Source organism: Hippoglossus hippoglossus, chromosome 24 (assembly GCF_009819705.1).
Source record: "Hippoglossus hippoglossus isolate fHipHip1 chromosome 24, fHipHip1.pri, whole genome shotgun sequence".
In the NCBI taxonomy this organism is placed as follows: Eukaryota; Metazoa; Chordata; class Actinopteri; order Pleuronectiformes; family Pleuronectidae; genus Hippoglossus; species Hippoglossus hippoglossus.
This window is the reverse complement of record NC_047174.1, coordinates 12,002,504-12,024,654: the sequence shown is the minus strand read 5'-3', so window position 1 is coordinate 12,024,654 and position 22,151 is coordinate 12,002,504. Positions and strand designations below refer to the sequence as shown.

Genomic DNA, 22,151 nt, shown 5'->3' with positions numbered 1-22,151 from the left:
TGGTTTCCATAGCAATGACATTCATGGACTACAACAATAAACCCCAATGGAAACAAGAGATTATCACAGCACAAATACAGATTAGTGGACATAGAAGTGACAATAGAGATTATGACTGTCTAAAACCCATTTCAAACCACATCAGATATTACGTGGTGAACCAACAGGAACTGCAGCAGCTACTTTTCCCTCGGCTCTCATAACTGAGGCACCACACCCAAAAGAAGAGGGTGCTTGGTTCACAGCAGATCTGCAGTGTATAACTCAGTATGCACCATGGTACCAATTCGACTTTACTGCTTCAATAGCATTTGACAAATCTACATCTCAATTGTTCCACATTGTGACGAGCTACTTCAGTACTGTACAGGAGTACTGTGCACTTGATCCTCTATTTGAAAGAGGGGAACAACTAAAAGCACTACATCACTGCAATCCACTCCACAAGTACCAGAGGGGCCAATATTTCCACAAAGCTAGTGGGCAGAGAACAGCAGAAAATGTAGTCCATCTAATGGGCTTGATGACATTTCAAAATGTCACTTAGTAGAGAGCATACCTCTGCCATGGTCGAACAGCGAAACCACATCTAAAGTCACTACATTCAGGTATTTTAGATACTTATTTGGATCTGCACCAACTACTCATAAATATCAGTCACCTTAACATCCCTGATCGTTTTTTAAATCAAGATCCATAAATTATTCTCAGAGAAACCAATGAAAAAGTAGAAAAATTTAAAATACATATATATATATATTTTTAAGAGTTATTCTATGACATCAGTTATGTATAGATCGCCCTTTCCCCCCTTTTTGTGTTTAAAGTCCTATGTCCTGCTAAAATGTATTAACTTGCCAATCATAATGTTATGAAACAATGACTATTATTATTTGTAGTATTATAAATCTTATTCTGCGAGCACGTGTGCATGGGGAATGTACAGTGTAGATATATAGTGAATGTATACATTTCAGGGAGTATTCCAAGCTTTTACATGCAACAGATCAACTGATTTAAGAGTGAATGAGAAGTTCTGAGAAAGACAACAGCCTTTCATGCCACTTGCGGGAAAACACACAACTATGAAACTATGAGGTGAGGTCTGGCTGTCTGTGTCAGAAACAACTTCATAGACGATAGCAAGTGCACGAGCAAGTGTGTTGCAAATATTGCTGCAAATAGCTGCACAAAGCTATACAATGCAGCAAAAGGGCAAAACACAAAGTTACAGATCTCTTATGTGATTATGAGAAGAAGTGTAGAAAATTCTTTTGATTTATTAAAAAATGTGGCATGACAAATTAGAATGTGGTGGGCACCAGTCTACGTTGTAGATAATTATTGGGAAACTGCCTTTGAACACATACTGGGTATCATTTAATAGCGGTTTGTTTATAATGTCATGCGTTGAGAAACAGTTGCTGTGTTTCAACAGAGTTACAGAGCTGGTTTCTGACAGCTGGTGTACACAGAGTGCAACGAGTTCAAATAAACAAAGCACTGGAAATCAATTGGCCGTCATACAGCCCAGACTAATGAATTTAAAAAAAAAAAACCGCGCACATGGGACATCCCAAACGTTGAACACTGATGCGCCGGGCTAAGCTTGTTGCACCAGCACAGTCCAACAGCTGACAGTTTGGTTTTGAAACAAACCACCACGCCCATCCACAGAGGGCACAATCCTAATCTGTGCTGTCCTCTTGTGCGATCTGTCCATCTGTCACGCAATGAGGCTCCCGTACACACACACGCTGAGATATACCACACACACACACAGATATGTCTGCACAGAAGCGCACACACAAACACACATTGAACAGATTCTTAAACATATGTAAACGTGCACTAACAGATGCACTGATGAAAGCACCAGCTATGGGTTTGAGTTTCCAATCATATAGATACACACACATGCACACGCACACACAAGCTGCTGGTGTGAAAATTCTGAGCATGTCCGTCGCTTCACACTGCACTCTGAAACTGAGGATTACACAAAGGATAATCCCTGTGTATGTTTGTGTGTCTGTCTGCATGCTATCCATTTATCCCTTCATCTTTCTCTCTGGGTATGTCCACACTAATACGTTTTATATATTTCTTTATTCATTTTTTTAAAAATGCATTTTCATCTGGCGACCGCAGCGTTTAAAGCCCCTAAAAATGATCTTTGGAGAAACTGTTTGCCTCGTTATAAAACTCCAGGGTTGCACCGCTTAGTCTGAAGGGGCAGAAGCTTTTGAAAACAATAACGCAGACACCTACACCGTTTCCTGTTTGTTTCTTATGAGTCACAACTCCACTACCAGTGCTTAATGTAAAGCGCTACATTCTACAGATAGATAGATATACTTTATTGATCCTTAGGGACATTTCGGAACAGTACCACCTTATCATGAGGTTATGAAAAGAAATCCCTGGTTTTACTTTTCACTATTTCTATTCTTTATTTGTTGTATTATTTGCATTTTAACAACCAACTGCAGAGTAGAGAATGGTTGTGTGATCTGCATTTACAGGCGTGTTAGTAACGACAGATCATTCCAGATATAGATCTAATTTGTTTTTATACAAAACCTTATCAGTGTCTCTGCTTCTACTCTGGTCTTCACCTGACAGAAACCTTTCACTGCCCTGTAACCACACAGACACTCCCAACTGTCTCTTCACTGCATTAGCTTTGAGCTCAGCAAATGAAAGGTCACCTTATAAGTGAGGCTCGAGTGACCAGCACTATATCATTACTTCTGTTACTGTGTTATTACTGTCAGCTCCAAAGTGCCATTGTCAGCAGTAAAACTCTTTAAACAACACAAGGAGCTTCAATTTGAGCAGATGCCCTTCAGCCTAACTTCTCCCAGCCCCAGTCCCCTAAAATTGGGACATTTTGAAACTGTTGTGAGACAAATTAGAATATGGCAGGCCACCACAGCCTAGATAAGAATGGGAAACACTGCAATTTACAATGACATTCAACAGATAAAAGCACATATTTGCTTTTGTCATCTTAATTTCAGTTTGTTTTATTGGCATGTTAAAATACACAGATCCGGGTTATGATAATTTTCCTTATCAACAAACAGAGAAAAATAAACTATCCTAAGTACTTCAAACTGTTGATGCCAGAAAATAAATATTAATCATGAAAATAAAATAAAATTTGAATATAGTTCATGCTCTCTTCATGGGTCAGCTCATAACTACTATTGTCACCCGCTCAACTCCCCTATTCAGCGATTAAAGCAGTCAGGCGCAAGCTCCCCGTCTGTGTGAACGTGCGAGTGAGTGAGAGACAAAAAGTGAAAGTATGGCTGGGTCACACGAGTGAACGCAAGGAGAAGGGAGAAAAAAAGGCAGAGGAGAGGAGAGGAAAGAAAGCAGGCATTAGCTGGAGAAATAGGAGAATGAAAGGAGAAGAAAGACAGTGAAACCTGCGGTGAAACTTCACGGCTCTCTCTGGTAGGAGTGGGTGTGGTGTAACTATGGCAACATACATCCCATAGAGGGTGGTAGCAAGCAACAGGTGCTTTGGCAAAACAAATGACTTCATGGGCATTAGGGCTCATTATTACAGCTGCCTTGTGTGGCAACTCGATGCGGATGGAGTGAAAAACATCTCATCGTCTGGCACGGAGATGAAAGAGGATGTGTGGATCATCAACTATTGATAAGAACAGACTGGAAGTTTTGCAATCTGTTAGCGATTTGCTATTACATGGTATTTCTCAATCGTGAGAGTCACTGCCAAAGTCATTCTGGGGCAGCATGATTCAGGCAAAAGTGAAAAAACAAGATTTTCTTGCTTTGATTCGAGATCAAATGTTTCTTCTGGATTCATTTTGGTCTTTTAATTCATGTTTATCTGTCTTTAACACAAACATCTCTCCACTTTTCTCTGATATTTTCACTGCTGGCTTTCTGTCACTCTGCATCATGTGAGTTCTTGAGTTGTTATTGGCTGAGGTACAAAGCAAAGACTATGTAGCTTCATGTGATGAGATTGTATACCGGTGTGAGATCACAAGTCATTCAAAGTGACTTCTCGCCTTCTCTTCTCATAACAGTGATCGCAAAGGGGCGAGTCAACGCGACTGATCCAACCACACATCAGCAGCTCTGATTAGAGCTGATCAGTGGCACTCATTCTTTGTGATGCAATCATGACACAGCAAAGCACATCACCAACTCACAGCCGCCAGCCATTCATTTTCTAACTACTGACCTTAACCTCTAACTCTAAAATTAGGCAGTCCCCTTGAGAACACCATTAGATGTCCTCATTTTTTACAACATTGCTCTGTTTTCAGTTTTCTCTGTGTGAAAAATATCAGTGGCAACCAGCTCTTCTCGGGCAGTGGTCAAGGACATGGCCAGACAAATTATTTAGGCCCCTTGTATCAGTTAATCCCAGACCAGTGACCCCTGACCTCAAACCAGGAAACAGGAAGTGTGGCGATGAGGCAACTTCTCCTTTTTCTCTTAGCTAATCTACCATCTCTCCATCTTCAACTCTTATTTTAGTCCCAAACACCATTTGTGTCGGTCAATATAAAAACAGGAAACGATGCTCTCATCGATCCAAAGGAAAACTTAAGTGTTTCTCACACGTGGGTTGTATGTCAGTAAGCAGAGAGATGAAGTCTGGCCTCTTCTACTTGCTGGCCTTTGTTTGACTTACTTCTGTAACTTAATATGTTCTCCTCTAAAAGGTTTCTTTATTCAGTCTTTGAGAAAGGAGAGGGTGTGCTCCTTAAGCTTTCCCTCCATGCTGCGGGGAGGGAACAACTTAAAACTCTTGGAAATAGCTGCCGTTGTACACACTTTATTTACGATTACACGAAAACAATACAACTTATTGCTTAGTGTCCGGCTTTTTATCTCAGTGTCTGAATTCTGAAAGTATACATTTATTGATTCCTAGAACTGTGTCCACAGCCTGTTAACCACCATCCAAAAATGTAAAATGAATCTTGTGCGACTCTACAGCACCGACACCGAGTACACAATAAGAAATATGATTAGTCAGTGACCAAAATCTCACTTGGCATCCCTGATCCCTCTATATCGAACTACTGAATTTATATTATGTTGGGAGTCGTGGATGAGTGAATGAGGGAGTGATTTCAGACACAGCACCTGTTTCAAGTCCCAATACAAGCTAGCTTTGCTATGCTAAATTTGTTAGTATTAGCTTACCTGTTAAAATACATGGTGACATGGTGCAGCTATATTTGGGTTTGCTATTTTCCTTTGTCATACTTTGATTTTGAGGAATTACACAATGATGCCAGTTGTGCACAGCTTAGAGAGCAGTGGTCTGCGTGATGTCTGAGCTGCATCTGACCACATTGTTTTTAGCAGTGTAAACACAAATGTGTCCTGCGTGTTTAGCGGCTGGCCTTTTCTGTTAAGCAAGCCAGCCACTCAGTCCCCTAAGTTCTCCCATTAACATTAAACACACAGACACTGTTACCACATCCTTAGTGTGGACATGCACGTATATGCCCAGGTCATTATCAAAACAAGAAAATACAGCAAAGAAAACTAGAATTCTGGTCAGGAAATGGGGCACTTTTGACCAGGGAAAAGGATTTCCAAAATTACTAATATTGATTAAAAAGCATTGAAAATGTATACAAGCCAATTAAAGATTTAAAAAATAAAATAAAAATAGTCAAATAAATCACTTTATCAAACAAGTGGTGACAAAGGAATATCTATTAAATGATCATTTATTTTCATTTATTATTTGTTTATATTTATAATTCATTTTTTTGATTACATTTTTTTATTTTGGCGCTCCATCTCACCGCCCTTGTGCTGTATATTTTTGAGCTGTGGGAAAAACCATCTATCGATGCTGCTTTGTCGGTCTGAATCCCAACCTCACACGGTTCACTGGGTTCTTTACACTCTTTCCAAAATGTTTTACTAACTTCGAAGCCCCTGAAAAACGATTAATGAGCAAGCCAGCAAGTCCACTCTCCCTCTCAACCTTCTTGCCCCAGACACTCCTCTTACTTCCTTTTCCTCCCCTTCCCCTGTGAATCCTCTCTTCTCTTACACGCAAGCCTTTTAGACCTTTTTATTGACAGCCTGAATGAATGAACTAATAAATGAATAGTCCACACATGATGAATGAATTAAATGTATGGCTAAATTAATTAATGACCGGATGAATGAATGAGTGACAAAGAAATTCATTTCATTATAAATTTTGCTTCATGTTGGCTCAACATATATTGGAATTTGCTTTCAAAAGTACTTCTACAATGTACAACAGTTTCCTAATTGGTATTTTGCTTATATTCTAGGTCAAACAGATCTGAAGCACTGTATTTTCTGATCAAACCTCTGTGCCAACATTTCCTAAAGATGCAGCCTCTAAAAGATGAAGGCTTGGCCGTGTTCTGCTCAGCCTCTCTCTGTGAGAATGTGACCCTATGCTGATTAATCTGTTTTTAACTATGTTCGGCCCCCTGCCAAAGCCACAGGCCCACACTCCCCACCCCTGTGTTTTCATTCTATCGCTTCTTTCAGAGCAGGACACTTGCTGGGGAAGGCAGTTTGCCTCCTCTCGATGTAAAATGTTACCCTTTTCTTCTTGTCTCCTCAAATGGAGCATTGACACTTGACTACACACAATTCAAACATACAGTCAAACTCGAGGCTAATTGACTTTGTTAAGCTTGTTGCAATTAAGATATCATTTTATTCTTAAAAACAACTACAACAAAAACTATTAATTACTTTTTGGGCCATTCAGCCGACCGCCTCCATCACACACATCCTCAACATCTCTATCCTCCTTTCATTTTTCTACCCCTCATCCCCCCCCCCGTCTCTGTACCAGTAATAAGCTGAGCATTGCATTACAGTTTCCATTCATCCACGCCTCTCTGATCTTCCCTGTGTGAATCTGAATCCTGCTGGCCAAGCTGCCCACAAAGCAACAGGCTAATACTCAGTGGTCACAGCTGATCGCTACACTGTAGAATATGTCCACTTTGGTAATTGTTGTGACCGTCCCAATCTTACAACAATGGGGGAGATATTAAAGCCTTGAAGTGAGCTTTGTGGATATATGAGACCACTTTCACAGCCCGGGACAAAGCGGAGAAAATGTGAAGAACTGCATTTGCGGCTTTGTGCCTTGTAGGATTGATTTTTAATCCTGTACACACCACTTTTCTAAAAACACAGTCCCCGCCGGTCATTCACACTGATGTGGGACAGTAGGACTATGTCCGTGACCCTGAGCTGATGTGACACTTTTTGCTCCTGTTGAACTCACAGGGTCAGGATGAAAATACACACACACACATACACACAGGGATGTTCCCATAGCCTTTCCGAATGATTAAGCAATATCTCTCACCCTCTCTGTCGCTCTCACTCATTCTCTGTTTCACTCGTGCTCGCTTCCTCTCCATTTGTTTCTGCCTTCCTCTCTCTTTCTCCTTTGATCACTTTATCTCTACTTTCCCAATTTCCTTTTTTTGCCTTACCTGCATTTGTACTGGTTTGATACAGACTTGGCAACACACACCAAACTGCTAAGTGATAAAATATTAAACGAAAAATGTAATTTATTGAAAAAACAATTCAAGCTAGTTTCTTTTCATTTTAACTTACAGTGCTCTGACACCAAAGTGTAAGACAAACTTTTAGACTGGGAAGAGCCAAGCCACCAAAAACACATTAAAAAATACACAAGATTCACAGATCCAAACATGAACCGATACGACGATGGCAATATTGAGGAGAAAAAAAAAAAACTTGATTGTACTCTCATTCTAGTGAACCCAGGGTTAGTTCCAGCTACGATTAATGAGCGGATTCTCCCACCAGAACAAGCAATTAAGGCTTCTCATTAGCGGGTTTCACAGAGCTGCCACTGTTCTACTCATCCCCGGAGTCTGAGAATAAACATGGCACTGAAGATCATAGATTAACTATATACACAGAGAGAGGTAGAGACAAGCCTGACAGGAAAAACACACCAGAGTGATACAATGTACTGCAAGCTTCTCCTAACCCTTTATACTACATGACTATGCACAAAGATAGGTGTAACCTATATGGAAGTGTTTTTTCTTTCTTGACTGAAAGTGCACCCACATGTGCTGCTGCTGTACTAACTTGAACCTGTAACACAATATGAAATCAAATACAAAAGCCCTTGTGAGGCAAATCATTTTCAGTTGAGACTGTGCAAGAAGAAGCATTAAATAAACCCAGTGGTCAACAATCTGTGTTGTTGCATTTGACTGCATTATATCGTACAGGTATTAGGATTTAGTCTCTCCATGTTTCAACAATTTCTCACTCTGTACTTTCGTCTCTGTGGTCAAACTGAACAGTGACACAACTTTTGTAATGTCAACATACTTGAGTAAATACTCCCACAGAAATAGTAGAAGTGTGGCCATGTTTGACACATGCCCAAGTCAATAATCCTCACAAACGAAAAAACGATAAGACAAGGCAAACTGGCGTTAATGTAGCTCGGTGGCTGGGCGGCCGGATGGATGATGGCTCTCTTATATAATTCGCTCAGTTCCACAAGGCTCCCAACTCGGCTCTTTTAGGGTCATAGCATCACCCATGGGAGCCTGATGCAGAGGGTTTATAGTCCCATACTTCATACCCAATGTCCAACCATCATGACAGACAATAAACCACAAGCAGACATATTATCCCCAAGTCTCTCAAACTGTGCACCACTGTCGCCCCTGCTCTCGTGTCCTTTATATCTATCTAACCTACCTTCCTTTCCCTCAAGGGGGAAAAGACAAGAAGGCCAACTGGCACCAACAGGCTGAGCTGCACTGATTAAGGTGATGAGTACTTAGCCACACAGACATATAATTAGAGGAAGATATAAGTGCATGGCTAGGTGCCCTAATATTAGTCTGCCTGTTTCAGCCTCAGTAATGCTATGGCAAACATCAAACACCTGTAGGATAGTTATTATTAAAGATCAAAAAGAGAAACTGCTTCCAAAGTTTTAGACTTCATATGACTGACAGTGGCACCATACACTATATTGATTCGATGCATTAGAGTGAAATTAGTTAATGCAATCAATATGTTTTTACACCCATCAGCACAACCTCAGCTCAGACCAGTCTGCCGATAGTTAGTTAGTTGGCCTGTCTGTCTTTGAAGCACTTGAGGCCTTGACTCCTGTCAATATATGACTTCTATGTGTGTCTGTGTGGGAAACACACATATGTTGAGTACTCAATGTACTGTATATGTCAGCAGACAAAAAGTATGATGCGTTCACAGAAACTGGGAAGCAGATAAGGGAGGACCCCTCAAAGCTGAAACAATATTTACTGCAGAAACCCATGCATTATATGGTAAACATCATCCTTTACATGCATGGTCATTTAAGTGGCTTCGAGAGTTTGAAAAGAATTAACGGGTTTCTGATTACAACCTGAAAAAGAAGTTGCTTCACACTCAAAATCTGTGATGTGGTAAAAATCAGTGACTTAAAAAGTTTTAATAGGCCATAAAGTTTCTTATCACAAACACGAACAAGAGCAAGTTGCTTCCTTTCTGTCTGGTTCGTGTCTTTATAAATAGAAAACCACTTTTCTGGATGGTGGTCAGCCTCCAAAGGAAGTTCATCACAGCATTTCGGGAATTCTCTTAGCACGAGTAACGTCCTCATTCTTTTAGACATATGTTGATTATGAAACTGACACTTAACACATGCTGTTTTCCCTGCATTCTAATGGAAGCTCTCTTTTACCCCCCCGGGCCATGTTTTTCTACCCAGCACATCACCATGTGAAAAAAAACCTTTTGAGACTCTAAATCAAACAGGGCTGCATTTCCCGGCCATCTATGTAAACACTCCTCCGACCACACTAAACCCATAAGAAAACGAATACCACTCGTTTCTACGTAGTAAAAAAAACAACGTGTCCTGGTTCGGCTGCAGCTGCACGAAGCTCTGCACGCAAACTGAAACACGTGAAAAGACGTCAAATCAAACGTTGAAAGCCCCAAAAAAACAAACAGAAAAAAAAACTACTGTTTGTTTACTTAAGCGAGCTATAAATGAATCGCCCCGCACGTAACGTGGACGTGCGGTCGAATCGAAACGTAACCACTGCGTTGGCGTGGTGAAAGAAAACAACCGGTGGAATTCACCTACACCAGGAAATACGGCGTAACGCAATACCGCATTGTTTAAAAACAAGAATACCGTTGAAAACACGCTTCTCCCGGGGAAAGCGCTAGCTAGTGTTGCGTGATGCTAACCACACGAAGCCATGCCCCGAGCGAGGGAGCTGGAGTTGAGGTGATGATACCCGGGATAATGTGGGAGAAGAGGGGCGCCATGAAGGCATGACTGCAACCTGGGGAGTAACGGGTTCCACGGGGGAACCATTGTGTTCGCGTGGCCGCTACACTAACCCGCCCAGAGTCGGTGTGGCGGTCGGTGCAGGTTCGAGCACCTACCTACCTGTGATTTGAAAAAAAAAAACTCTAAAAAACACACAGAACGCGTCGGAGCAGCGGGCGATGCGCGGATCACGTGACGACAAATGGGTTTAAAAGGAAGCGCGTGTTACCTGTGGCGATGTCCGAAGATGCGTGTCGGGGGGAACTTTTCCAGAAAAAACGTGGCCTCTCTCTCTCGGTTCTCCTCCAGAAAAAACACACACTCTCTCAGTCAGTCTCCAGAAAAAAAGCTCCAGTCCTCAATCTGAGCACCGCCGAGAGCAAGACGTGTCCATCATCCCCCCAACGCCCGCCCCATACAGTGAGAAACATCTTTTCGCCGCCCCTCATTGGCTCCGAGGGATTACTGTATTAGACGGTGGGCTGTGATTGGTCGCCCGCGCTGTCCACTGGCGTTGGAGGGACGTTCGACGCGGCTGTAGAAGCGGTGGTGTGGCGAGGCAGCGCCCTCTACAGATCGAACTGAGCTACTGCAGTGTGTTGATGGGATTTTTTATTTGCTCAGATTGTTTGCTTTTCTTCTGTTGCAAAATTAAGCGCCTTTTGAGGGCCTGAATAAATTCGATAACTCACCAAATTGAACGGGAAGTAGGCGATGTTGATTGTAATATAAGTTTTGCTTGGTTTTTGCTATTTGCAGGTATTCTTTACGGTGGCCGAGAGGGCTCAACGCACTGCAAATTAAGAAAACACGTGCAAATAGAAGAAACACGTGCAAGTAAAGAAAACAGCTTCATCAATTTGAGGACACGTGCGTTGCAAAAAGTCTCAGCACATGCAAATATGGAAATGTGATGCAAAAAGTAAGAACAGATGCAAATATACAAATGCGTTGCAAAAAATTACAACATGTGCAAATATAGAAATGTGCTGCAAAAAGTCAGAACAGATGCAAATATAGAAATGTGCTGCAAAAAGTTAGAACAGATGCAAATATAGAAATGTGCTGCAAAAAGTAAGAACACATGCAAATATAGAAATGTACTGCAAAAAGTCAGAATACATGAAAATATAGAAATGTGCTGCAAAACGTCACAATACATGCAAATATTGTGAAAACGACATCGAAATTTTGTTCTAGGGGACCCAAAAAAGTGATCAACCTGGCTGTAGTTCAATGCTTTGCAAAGTTCCATCACCACTGACGAGTAGCAGACTTCAATAACTTTGTCATTTGTGTGTACATGCTTGAATCGCCCAAAGATGCATCACAACTTTTTTTGTATTTCTTTCTTTTGGCTTTTGTTTTCCATTTTGCAAACTTTGGTAATCATATTTTCTCAGCCCAGTCATTTCAAACATGCAAGCTTTAGACAAACTGGTGATTACTCTACAGTGTTGGCTCTTATTTAAATAATATAAGTATTTTAACCGTGACCCCAGTGTTTGAGATACACTGCAGTACAGTCATATGGATATTAAAGGTGTCCTCTAATGGAGCTACATTCGGTAACTGCTCTGTAAGTCGCAGCATTAAAGAATTTTTCATTTCAAATTTTTTCATTTCTCAGCACTGATGAGATCGACAGCTTTTAAAAGCCGCTTGTCATGACTGATTTTAATTTAAGTGCATCTGTAAGAAAGTCCTGCCACATATAATGACAATGTATATGGACTGTATATCTTTGGTCAAAGTGTTTGTATGTAAGTAACCAATAGACATAAGAATTTATTGCAAATTACAGCTGATGCTTAACATCCATGTTAAGAATTCACACCTAAAATATTTAATGATACTGGACTCATGAAGTGATTATTTGATTATGTTAATTACCTCTTACACACACACACACACACACACACACACACACACACACACACAAACACACACAAAGGACACTCTGGTCATTGATTTACATAAGACACGGCTACTGTGCGCACACAAAAAAAGACACACTCCCATCTTTGTATACACACCCTCACCCAGATTAGAGAAGCTCAACTAATTGGCTTATAGTGTAAGGCAGCGTGGAGATTGTACATCTATGAAAGAGGAGTAAACAACCACAAACTAACAACGCCTGTGTTGTCATTGAATAAAACAACTGTAGTTTGCAGGAGAAGGTTTAACAAGTGAAATACTGATATTAAAACATTTTGTGACGTAAACAGACAACAGAAGGGAATATATTTACGATGGTAACGTATCAGTTATCGTATTTTGTACCCTGATGTGGACCCACAGCCACAAATCAAGTAGCCATGAAATGCGTTTGAGTGAACTCACCACAAGCAGAGGGTCCAGCAGAGAAGCAGGTCACAGTGGGCCAGCGGAGCGTCCACACACAAACACATAGAGGGGCACAAGCACAGGAAATCAGACATTGCTTTGAACCCTTTGTTGTTTTTTTTTACATCACATCAACATATTCATTTTATCATACAGCAGCAAATCAGCTGAAAATCAAGGTTAAGTAATGAGGGATTATAATAATGTGCCATGCAGCGACATTACATACATAATTCTGCTTTTTACTACTGTTATGATCCCGACGTTGTGATGAGAATGACAGGGGGAAAATAAAATCCAATGGATTTTAATCGGTGACTGTGTTCATCCAATTTGCTCATCAGGGAAAGTGACACAGCTAATTCCTGTTCACCCCTGACTCCTGGGCATCCAGAGCAGCACAAACAACACAGCGGCACACAGTTGACCGTCCTCCATGGCGTGACAGAGGCTTGTATTAATCTAATGCCATCTATCTATCTACATGTTTCGCAGAATGACCCACACAAGACGTTTAATCACACAAATGAAACAGAGCTGAGAGAATTAAAGTCACCTCCCTCCCACCTTTTGGCCTCGTCAGCCCTTAAATTGAATTGCAACCCGCTGAAGAGGATGCAGCCAGAACAGATTGACCTTTATCAGCCTCCGTTTGGACCGTAGTAAACATCCTCGGAGGACAATCTGTTCACCATTTACAAACGGTCAAATCTGCTCTTGCACCTGCATGTAACTAACTGTAGAGTAAAGCAATTATCTCTTTGACAGTTTGAATGCTATAACACAAACATACAGTTACTGCTTCACACTTTTTCTAGATCTCTAATAACAAGTAAAAGAAGACAGAAAAATGTACCTGATTATAAAAGGTCCCATACTGTGGAAACACACTGAGGTTAACACACGTCTTGACTCTAATCAGCCTGATCTGCTCTATCTCTCTCCCTCTCCTCGCTCTGTCTTCTCTGCTATGTCTCTCCACCTCTGTGACTCCTGCTCTGTAGTGCACTATACTGTATAATACTAAGCCAATATATTTAAGATAACCCTGACTGCCTGCAGGCCCAAAGTGCGGAGCTGATCAACCTGGCTAACAAGTTTAACGCCAACAGGCCTGGCTCTCAGAAACAAGTGTCCCGTACAGTCGGTGAGCTACAGAGGGCTAGCTGTCCGGCTTCCTCCATGCAGGCATGAGATCAAGCCAATACAGATTCTGTGGAGGATTAGCAGCGAGTCCTCCTGAGGGGAATTACCCTGACACAGCCATCTGGCAGGCAAAACATTGTCCAGAACAACTATCGTCCTGCAGAAACTCTGAGCTCTGTTCTGAGGAACAGTAAGCAGAACTCAGGCACCAATCAACCCTGAAAACCTGTATCCTGGTGTAAGTGCATTAAATTATGGCCCAGGCAACAGGTACCTGTTATCTGTGGTCAGCAATGGAAGAGGTTGCTAATGCTAGAATGCTATTTCTTATACCAATAAACCTCTTAAGATAAAGTTGTATTTAAAACAATCGTATGCACAAACCCATTGTTTGTGCCACTATTCAAACATATATTTAGAAATAGATCCGCACAGTTGCCCTCAGTATTCAGGCTGTATACACATAAACACATGCATAAATGTGCACACCCAGTCTGAAGGCATGCACAAGCTTTTGCACTAAAAACAATAAAATGCACATCATACATATCAAGCTGCATCTTACCCGATGGCCAGTTGATAATGTGGAACAAGCTGCCTCAGAGGACAGAGTATTCTCCTGCATGTCCTTCTTCACGTGTCAAACACATACAAAGACATTGGACAAATACACATCTATAGACAGCTCACATTTTAGTTTGATAAAATGTCAGCCAGCAGCTCTCCGGCTCCCTCTTTGCCCAAGGCGTCTTTTTGTGTTGTTGTAACTCTAAACTCCAGCATCAGGTGTCAGGTGAGAAACGGAGGAAGAGAGAGGAGGAGGCAGAACTTCTCACACAGAAACAACCTGATGGACAGATCAATAGAAACAGGTCGATAATTGTCATGGGTGGCATCATTATCTTCTCACTAATACGATGATGCATGTGCACGAGTGTCCATTTAACTTAGGGTTTGAGCGTGTGTGTGAGCGTGTGTGTGTGTGTTTATGTGTGTGTCTTGAATTAAGAAAGCTCAAACAGGGAAATACACTTATGTTTGTTTTGTGTGAGTGCGAAATATCTATTACTTCACACTCACGCAAACCCATCAATTATTAACACAGAATGGCTCTGTGTTGTTATATTGACTCTATGAATGGAAAGTATCACATGATCACGTGCAGAATAATTGGGGAAGATGTCTCTTGAATAAATTCTCCTCAGGAAACATTAAATTTGAACCATTAAAAAAAGTTGAAATCCCCAGACTTCAACACTTTCTTACATATTTAGCCGCCGTTCCATTGAAGAGCCCGAATGAAAATGATAACCTCAAGTATAACAACATGTGTTAAAATAATATTTTCATATTATATATAACTTATAAATGTTACTGTCATATAGTGTGTTTAGGCACACTATATTAATTTTTAATTCATTTAATTCTAAAAAATATATATTTTAACAGGTTTTTTTCTTTTACAAGTCGAGAACAAATTTTTCCTGACCCCCAGAACATTAGCTGCCAATATTTGATGCTTAATACTTAATTACCACTAGAGGGCAGCATCCACTCTTTGCATCACCAGAGTCATATTTGAATCTATGACAGACGAGGGAAGAACTGAACTTAAGCTTCACTGCAGTCTGGCCATGTGTTTAAACATTTTTATAATCTAGAAAACATTGTGATTTATGTGAGGAAGAAGAGGGAGATTATCTCCATTTCCCAAAAAATTAAGTTTTAAACAAGTTTATTTGTGAGAAGAGCCCCATTCTTCTCCGGCTGGGATCTTCTTTACATTCTTTCACACTCGACACAATGTCCCCCAATCATGATGAAGATTTCCTGGAAAAAAATGTGAGGAATTTTGTGTTTTTCATACCAGCAGAGCAGAGCGGAAAATCCATTGCTCACCCCAGTTTAGTACAGTAGCTGATGATGAAAGTAGAGTTAGACATCCTCAGAACATTTCATGAAATGTCTCCGTTACAACAGTAAATCTGAAAAATGTTCACGTACATTTGATATACAGCTGATTCGGAACTATCCCAACATTACAGTTATTCATTACTGTGGCAAAATAAGCATTACTTACTTGCTATGAATGTAATAAGTCAAACCTCCATAGAATATGACAAGAAAAAAGTAGGCTATCGTATCCCTAGTATAATGTTTAATGTGCAGGATTTAGTGACATCTAGTTTTGACGGGTCATATTGCAACCAACTGTTCCCCTCACCCCTCCGTTCCCATTCTGGGCGATTTCACAAACATGGCGGGGCAACATGGAGAACTTTGAGGACCTGCTCGTTATGTAGATGTTGAGTTTTCATTCTAAGAAAACAAATATATTTCTACATCAATGAAAACATGATCGTGGATATTATTTTCCATTTCTGTTACTTGAATCTTACACATGGGACCTTTAAAATTAAAAAAAAAAAGTTTATTCTGATCTTTAAAATGTCTTTTGTTCTAACTTTCTTTAGTCTATTATCAGTTTCACTATGACTGCCTTGATTATACTGGGCGGATGTAGGCAGATGCAACACCAATGCCTCAACATGTGGATATAATTACTGATCCGCAGATTAATGACACTGTCCAGTTCTGTTTATTTCACTTGGAAGATATTTCGCAGTTGCGGTTTCCGTCGGTTTTATTTCCAAATCATCTCAGAGGTCGAGGCCAGATTTTCCCAGCAGCCACCTGCCGTCCAGACTCTGCCCCCACACATAACAGACAAACTTGACTTGAGTGTTTCCTGTCTCAAGTGGAAACACTGGAGAGAATCTCCAGTATCCATGGTAACCAGCCTTTGCTGCGATGTCCACACTCAGAGCATTTACCATCTCAGTATGAAAACTATTCATCATATATATAGGGGGGAGGAATTGTGCAAATGTACAGTTATTGTTATTTGTAAAGTGTCAAGTGTCAAAGTCACAGGTATGGGGACATCAGTGCATAGAATTTGTCTCATCTCATCTCATCTCATCTCATCTCATCTCATCTCATCTCATCTCATCTTATTTCATCTTATCTCAACTTATTTCATCTTATCTCATCTTATCTCATCTTATCTTATCTTATCTCATCTCATCTCATCTCATCTCATCTTATTTCATCTTATCTCAACTTATTTCATCTTATCTCAACTTATCTCATCTTATCTTATCTCATCTCATCTCATCTCATCTCATCTTATTTCATCTTATCTCAACTTATTCCATCTTATCTAAACTTATCTCATATCATCTTATCTTATTTGATCGTATCGTATCTTATCTTCCCTTAACCTATCTCGTAGTGTATGTCATGGGAATACAAATACATTCAAATTCTACTGATTTGAGTAATAGAAAAAACAGAACACACAAACAGACCGATTGCATAATCAAATATATATTTATATAAAGGCTATTACAGATAAGTTAATGGACGGTAATGTTCAATATCATTTCACAATTTATTCTGACATTGTTAATCCTGTAAATCAGGCTTGTGCACGCGCTTGTGTTTATGTGTGAGGGCTTCCCCGCACGTGTGTGTGTGAGCAAGTTAAACAGTGAAGTGGAGAGAGTGAGAGAGAGAGAGTGAGAGAGAGAGAGAGAGAGAGAGAGAGAGAGAGCGAGAGCGAGAGAGAGAGAGAGAGAGAGAGAGACTGTCCTGTCGCTTCCGGCTTCACGCGCAGACCAACTCTTTACTACGAGCTGAGAGGAGCTCGAGCGGCGCGTGTCAACAGAAAACTCCGGTAAAAAAAAAAAAACAACAACTTTATTTCTCCAGAGAACAAAGTGGGACCCGACTGTGACAGGACCTCTCGGCTCGGCTCGGCTCGGCTCCGACCCCCTCCGAAGTTCACCCCAAAGAGAGAGAAAGAGAAGAGAAGAGAAGAGTTGCTGGAGAGGGAGAGAGACATTTTGAAATCTTCTGTGGAGGAGGAGGTGAAGAAGAAGAAGAAGAAGTCAGAAGAACCGGCCGCAGCGTCGAACAAGTTTTTCTTTCTGTTTATAATGCCGAAGGAGAAGGAGAGAGTGAGATGGTGTCGGTGAACTAGTGTCTCTCACACAGACAGAAAGAGAAGAGTTGTCCTCGGGTTATTTTGGTTTCTGCCTCCAACATCACTCACACCAGTAACGAGAAGGAGGAGAAGAAGGAGAAGAAGCTCTGCAGGGGGACGAGGCTCAAGGTAAGAAAAGCCCAGCTCCTCCAGGTCATTGTCTTTCTGGATAAAAGTTCAGTAAAGTGTATTCAACTTTCTCAGCACACGCCTGTGGTGCACATGCACATGCAGAGGCAGGAGGTGTTCGATAGACCTGCTCTTTGTCTCATACTATGTGTGGAAACCTGAGCTATGAGAGGAGTTTATCATTTCCAACACCTCATCTTATCTCGTTGAGGTTTAGCTCGGGGGGGGGGGGACTGAACTCAAATATTTACTTTCAAAATAACTGAAGCTCAGGTTTTTCCAGATTTTCTGCAAATTCTCCCCTCAGCCGAGCAAAAGGTTTTTTTTGGGGCTGTTTGCTCCTAAAAGACAGAAAACAGGAGGAGACACAGGGCTCGACTTGCAGCCACGCACAGCCAAAACAGGAGCAGCTGCAGGGACCCATTTGCATTGTTAGGACTAGGTAATTAGATTACTTTGTTTTGAGGTCACCAAAGAAATAATCATTTTAATTAAGAAACCATTTGCTGGTGGTTTTTCTTGATTAGGGCCGGGGCGATACAGCCACAAATGTTATTGAGATAAAAAACTATCTAAAAAAATATCATCACATATATGTATAAATATAAAAAAATTCATCCCAATAATTATTACTATTGTTTAGCACACAGCCCTGTTCTCCATTACTCATGATTCATTTGTTTCAGTCTATAAAATGTCCTTCACATGACGTCATGAGATGTCTGCTTGTTTTGTCCGTCCAATTGTCTCAAACATTCACTTAAAGTTCACATTAGAGGAGAAACAGCACACCATCATACTGGAGAAGAAAGAACATTCAATTTTTTTGCTATTATTAACTTAAAAAATTACTTGGAAATAATTATCAAAACAGTTGCAGATTACTTTTCTGTCAATACTCCAAAAATGTATTGACCATGCGTTGCTGCAGCCCTAAATAATAATCCTTTTTGTGTGTTTGTCCATTTCTCCATTTTTGTAACCACTGAGCTTTAACTTTTATTTAGATTTAGGCCATCTGATTGGAATGAGCGACATGGCAATCCTCTGTTGAAGTGGGTGTCATTTTTTTTATTGCAATATTGATAAATAATGGGATCATAGTCAAGTTTCCAGAGCTTCCTGTGATATGGTTTTATTACCAGACAGATCTATTGCACTTTATTTCTAATAAACTATGCTAACAATGATGCAATAATCATATCAAAAAATGACTTAATGTAATACTCCCAGAGATTCACAGTGAAAGAAATTCACATCATGTACTCTTAATCAAATCTCTGTAGATTTCAAGTAACAATCTTCAACGTCTTCCAAACCTTTTAGTCATGTGAGTTGTTTTTTATTCCGTGTACTGTACGTAGGTTTGTTGCCCACTTGTGTAGGCAAGTGGACAGTTTGAATAATCACACAGTCCCACTCAATCTGACATTAGGCTGCACTGAAACACACAGCATTTTGAGGTAGTTCAAATATCTGCAGTTATTCCAGTGTTTGTTTATATTTTGCCAAATTAGTTTTATTACAGCTGCCGCTTTTGTTCTGCTATGGAGATTATTTTCTTTTTAGTTTATGGTTATGACACATGAGCACAGTCATGGTCCGAGTGAGGCTTCGAATCACGGCTGTTGTTGTTTGGGGTTAATACGATGTAATGTCTGAATAATAATGTTGGGATGTCATCAAGTTATCTTAATGGAAAATACTATTATTTTAAAGGGAAGTGGAGATACACATATGCATTTGGTTGCAGCTTTTCTAATGCCTTTCTCTTTTCCTCTGTGTCCAAGAAATATACTGCAGCAGTACAATTAATATTCTCTGTTGTATTTGGCCCTATTATTTTAAGCCCTAATGAAGAACCCTAAATTGTCAGATAGACTTTAAAGCTTAGCCTAGTGTTTAAACACTTTTGAGAAACATCTCAGTTCAAACCCTTTTATATATATTTTATTCTGTGAAACTTTGATGATTTCTCTGTGGGAAAATAGTTCTTCAGTGCACAGAGAAAAAAAAGTCTTTGTGATGTAGTTCAACAGTTTCTGGTGGCTGGTGCTCTTCTACTGCAACAACTGAGCCATTTCACAGAAAGTAAATCCACTACTTCTGCATGAAAGACTTAGAATAGACAGCTGAACCAAAATAGCCTGTATACACCTCTCTTTCCTCTCTCTCGCTCTTTATTCCTTCACCCAGCTCTCTCAGTCCTCGCCTGCTCTCCCTCTCCCTCTTTTTGTCCCTGTTTTTCTCTCTCTCTCTCTCTCCCCCTCAGACCACCCTCATCCTCTTGTGGCCTTTGCTTGTTTTTTTTGTTTTTGGTTGTTTACGTCTTATAAGCGTAGAGAAGTAATTATGCAGTGTGAAAGAAGTAGCACTTTTGAGCCACTCGAGAGACGAGCCATTCAGACGGTTTCCTGCCTCTGTCTCTCTGCGTCACTCCCCCAACAAGGAAATCCCATGTTTACCCCTGTAATCCTTGGCCCAATGTCTTAAGTGCAATCAGAACACGTCCCAGGACCGTTTGCTGGAAGCTCAGCACATGACAAGGCCACTGGTATGTTTGAACAAACTGGAGGTCTGAGTTGGAAAACAACTTCAAAACCTCATGCTCCAGTTTAGTTTTGCCCTGCAAAACAGAACTGATCACATTGTGGTAAATAAAAACATGACCTCTCTACTATGTTTGATAGTGAATGAACTGAATCGGATGCAACACAGTTCAACGGCAGTTTACTGAAATACTTAACAGTAGTTCAGTGTTTAGCCGAATGATGAGAGGATGACTGTCCATTGAAATTTCCTATTATAAAAACTGCACAAAGCTAATTAGCATCTTGCTCATGCTTTTTACCTCCGACGAGGATGTTATGTTTTTATTAGTGTATGTTAGTTAGCAGCATTTCACAAAGACTACTGGACAGATTTTCACGAAAACTTGATTGAAGGATGTGCTGTTTCCCAGGGGATAATTCATAGACCTTTATTATTTTGATTATCAATAAGTCTGTGCATTTTGGTGCAGGTTGATGGAATTTAAGGGACTGTTGGGCCTTGGCGGAGGTACATGCTCGAATGAGTTAAGAGAGTTAAAGTAACAGTGCAGTGAAAGAATTGGACTCCTAATGCTTTGAATGAATTTGCAATCTGCAAAGTCTTTATTGGAATATGAGTTTCTAAGCGCTGTCGATCTCTGAGTATCACACACCAGCTGTTAGCTCCTCTTTCATAGCACAGTGAATCCTATTTGCATAACTTATAATTCTACAACCTCTTGCTCTTGTTCATAAACATATAGAAAATGAACCTAATCACTAAACCCACTAAAATGAGGATCAACAGTTGCATTCAGTTGCATTATTACTGGAGCCTGAATGTGACATTTTCATTTGCAGTAATGTTGGAGTAACGTTTTGATTCAGGGGTCAAAATGACGAGTTTTGGTTCCTGAATGTGACTGACAAGAACACTATGGCTACGGCTGCACGGAAACCGAGAAGCAAATTGTTCCACACTAATAAAGCAGCTTCCACCTAAAATGTTCTACATTTAAATGTTTGAAGAAAAGTACATGCACCTCTCCTTAAGCACAAACAATTACTTGAATCTGAGTACAAAGGTTGAGGAGATTCTGTAGCATTTCTTCTTCTTCTGTGTTTACTTCTGCTGCCACTTTTTTATATGTTTGTCTCACAGCGTCTTTGCCTCATTTTCTAGCTCTTTTCCATCTGCCTCCCTCATTCACTTTCTCCAAGAAAGAACGTTACCTTAAAAGAGGACGGCGAGAGTTCGTTCAAGCTGAACCTTGACCACTGTCCTGCTGGGTCTTTTAGAATAAGACATGTTAGATGTGTTGAAAAACTGTAAAAAACTGTGTAAAACTCAAAGGAGTTTCAAAGACAGTCTGGTTGGATAGGAAGGAAGACGACTACAGCTGAGAAGGCTCTAATAAAACAGCTGTATCATTCAAATAAGCATTGTAAAAATCTCTGCTTTTATGGAACATTGACAGAGGAGACGAAAAACTATTTCTAGTGAAGCATTACCTCACGATTACCTTATTCACCCCTCTCCATCTCTCTGGCTGACTTGTCATTTCTTTAGTTTTAT

The 22,151-nt window shown here is 40.4% G+C and overlaps 1 protein-coding gene across 13 annotated transcripts in view; it reads right to left on the bottom strand.

Annotated features, from left to right (window-relative positions):
* The window catches only part of epb41l2 (erythrocyte membrane protein band 4.1 like 2), a 50,426-nt gene extending 39,652 nt beyond the window's left edge, over window positions 1-10,774 (bottom strand). For 9 of the 13 annotated variants that reach the window (XM_034580831.1, XM_034580838.1, XM_034580836.1 and 6 more), the window contains exon 1: window positions 10,602-10,771. The gene's annotated coding sequence lies outside the window, so the exon portion shown is untranslated. Of the gene's footprint in view, window positions 1-10,601 lie in introns of all 13 variants that reach the window. The other 4 variants (XM_034580841.1, XM_034580840.1, XM_034580839.1 and 1 more) reach the window with 3 other exon arrangements.
* Window positions 10,775-22,151: the final 11,377 nt, after the last annotated feature.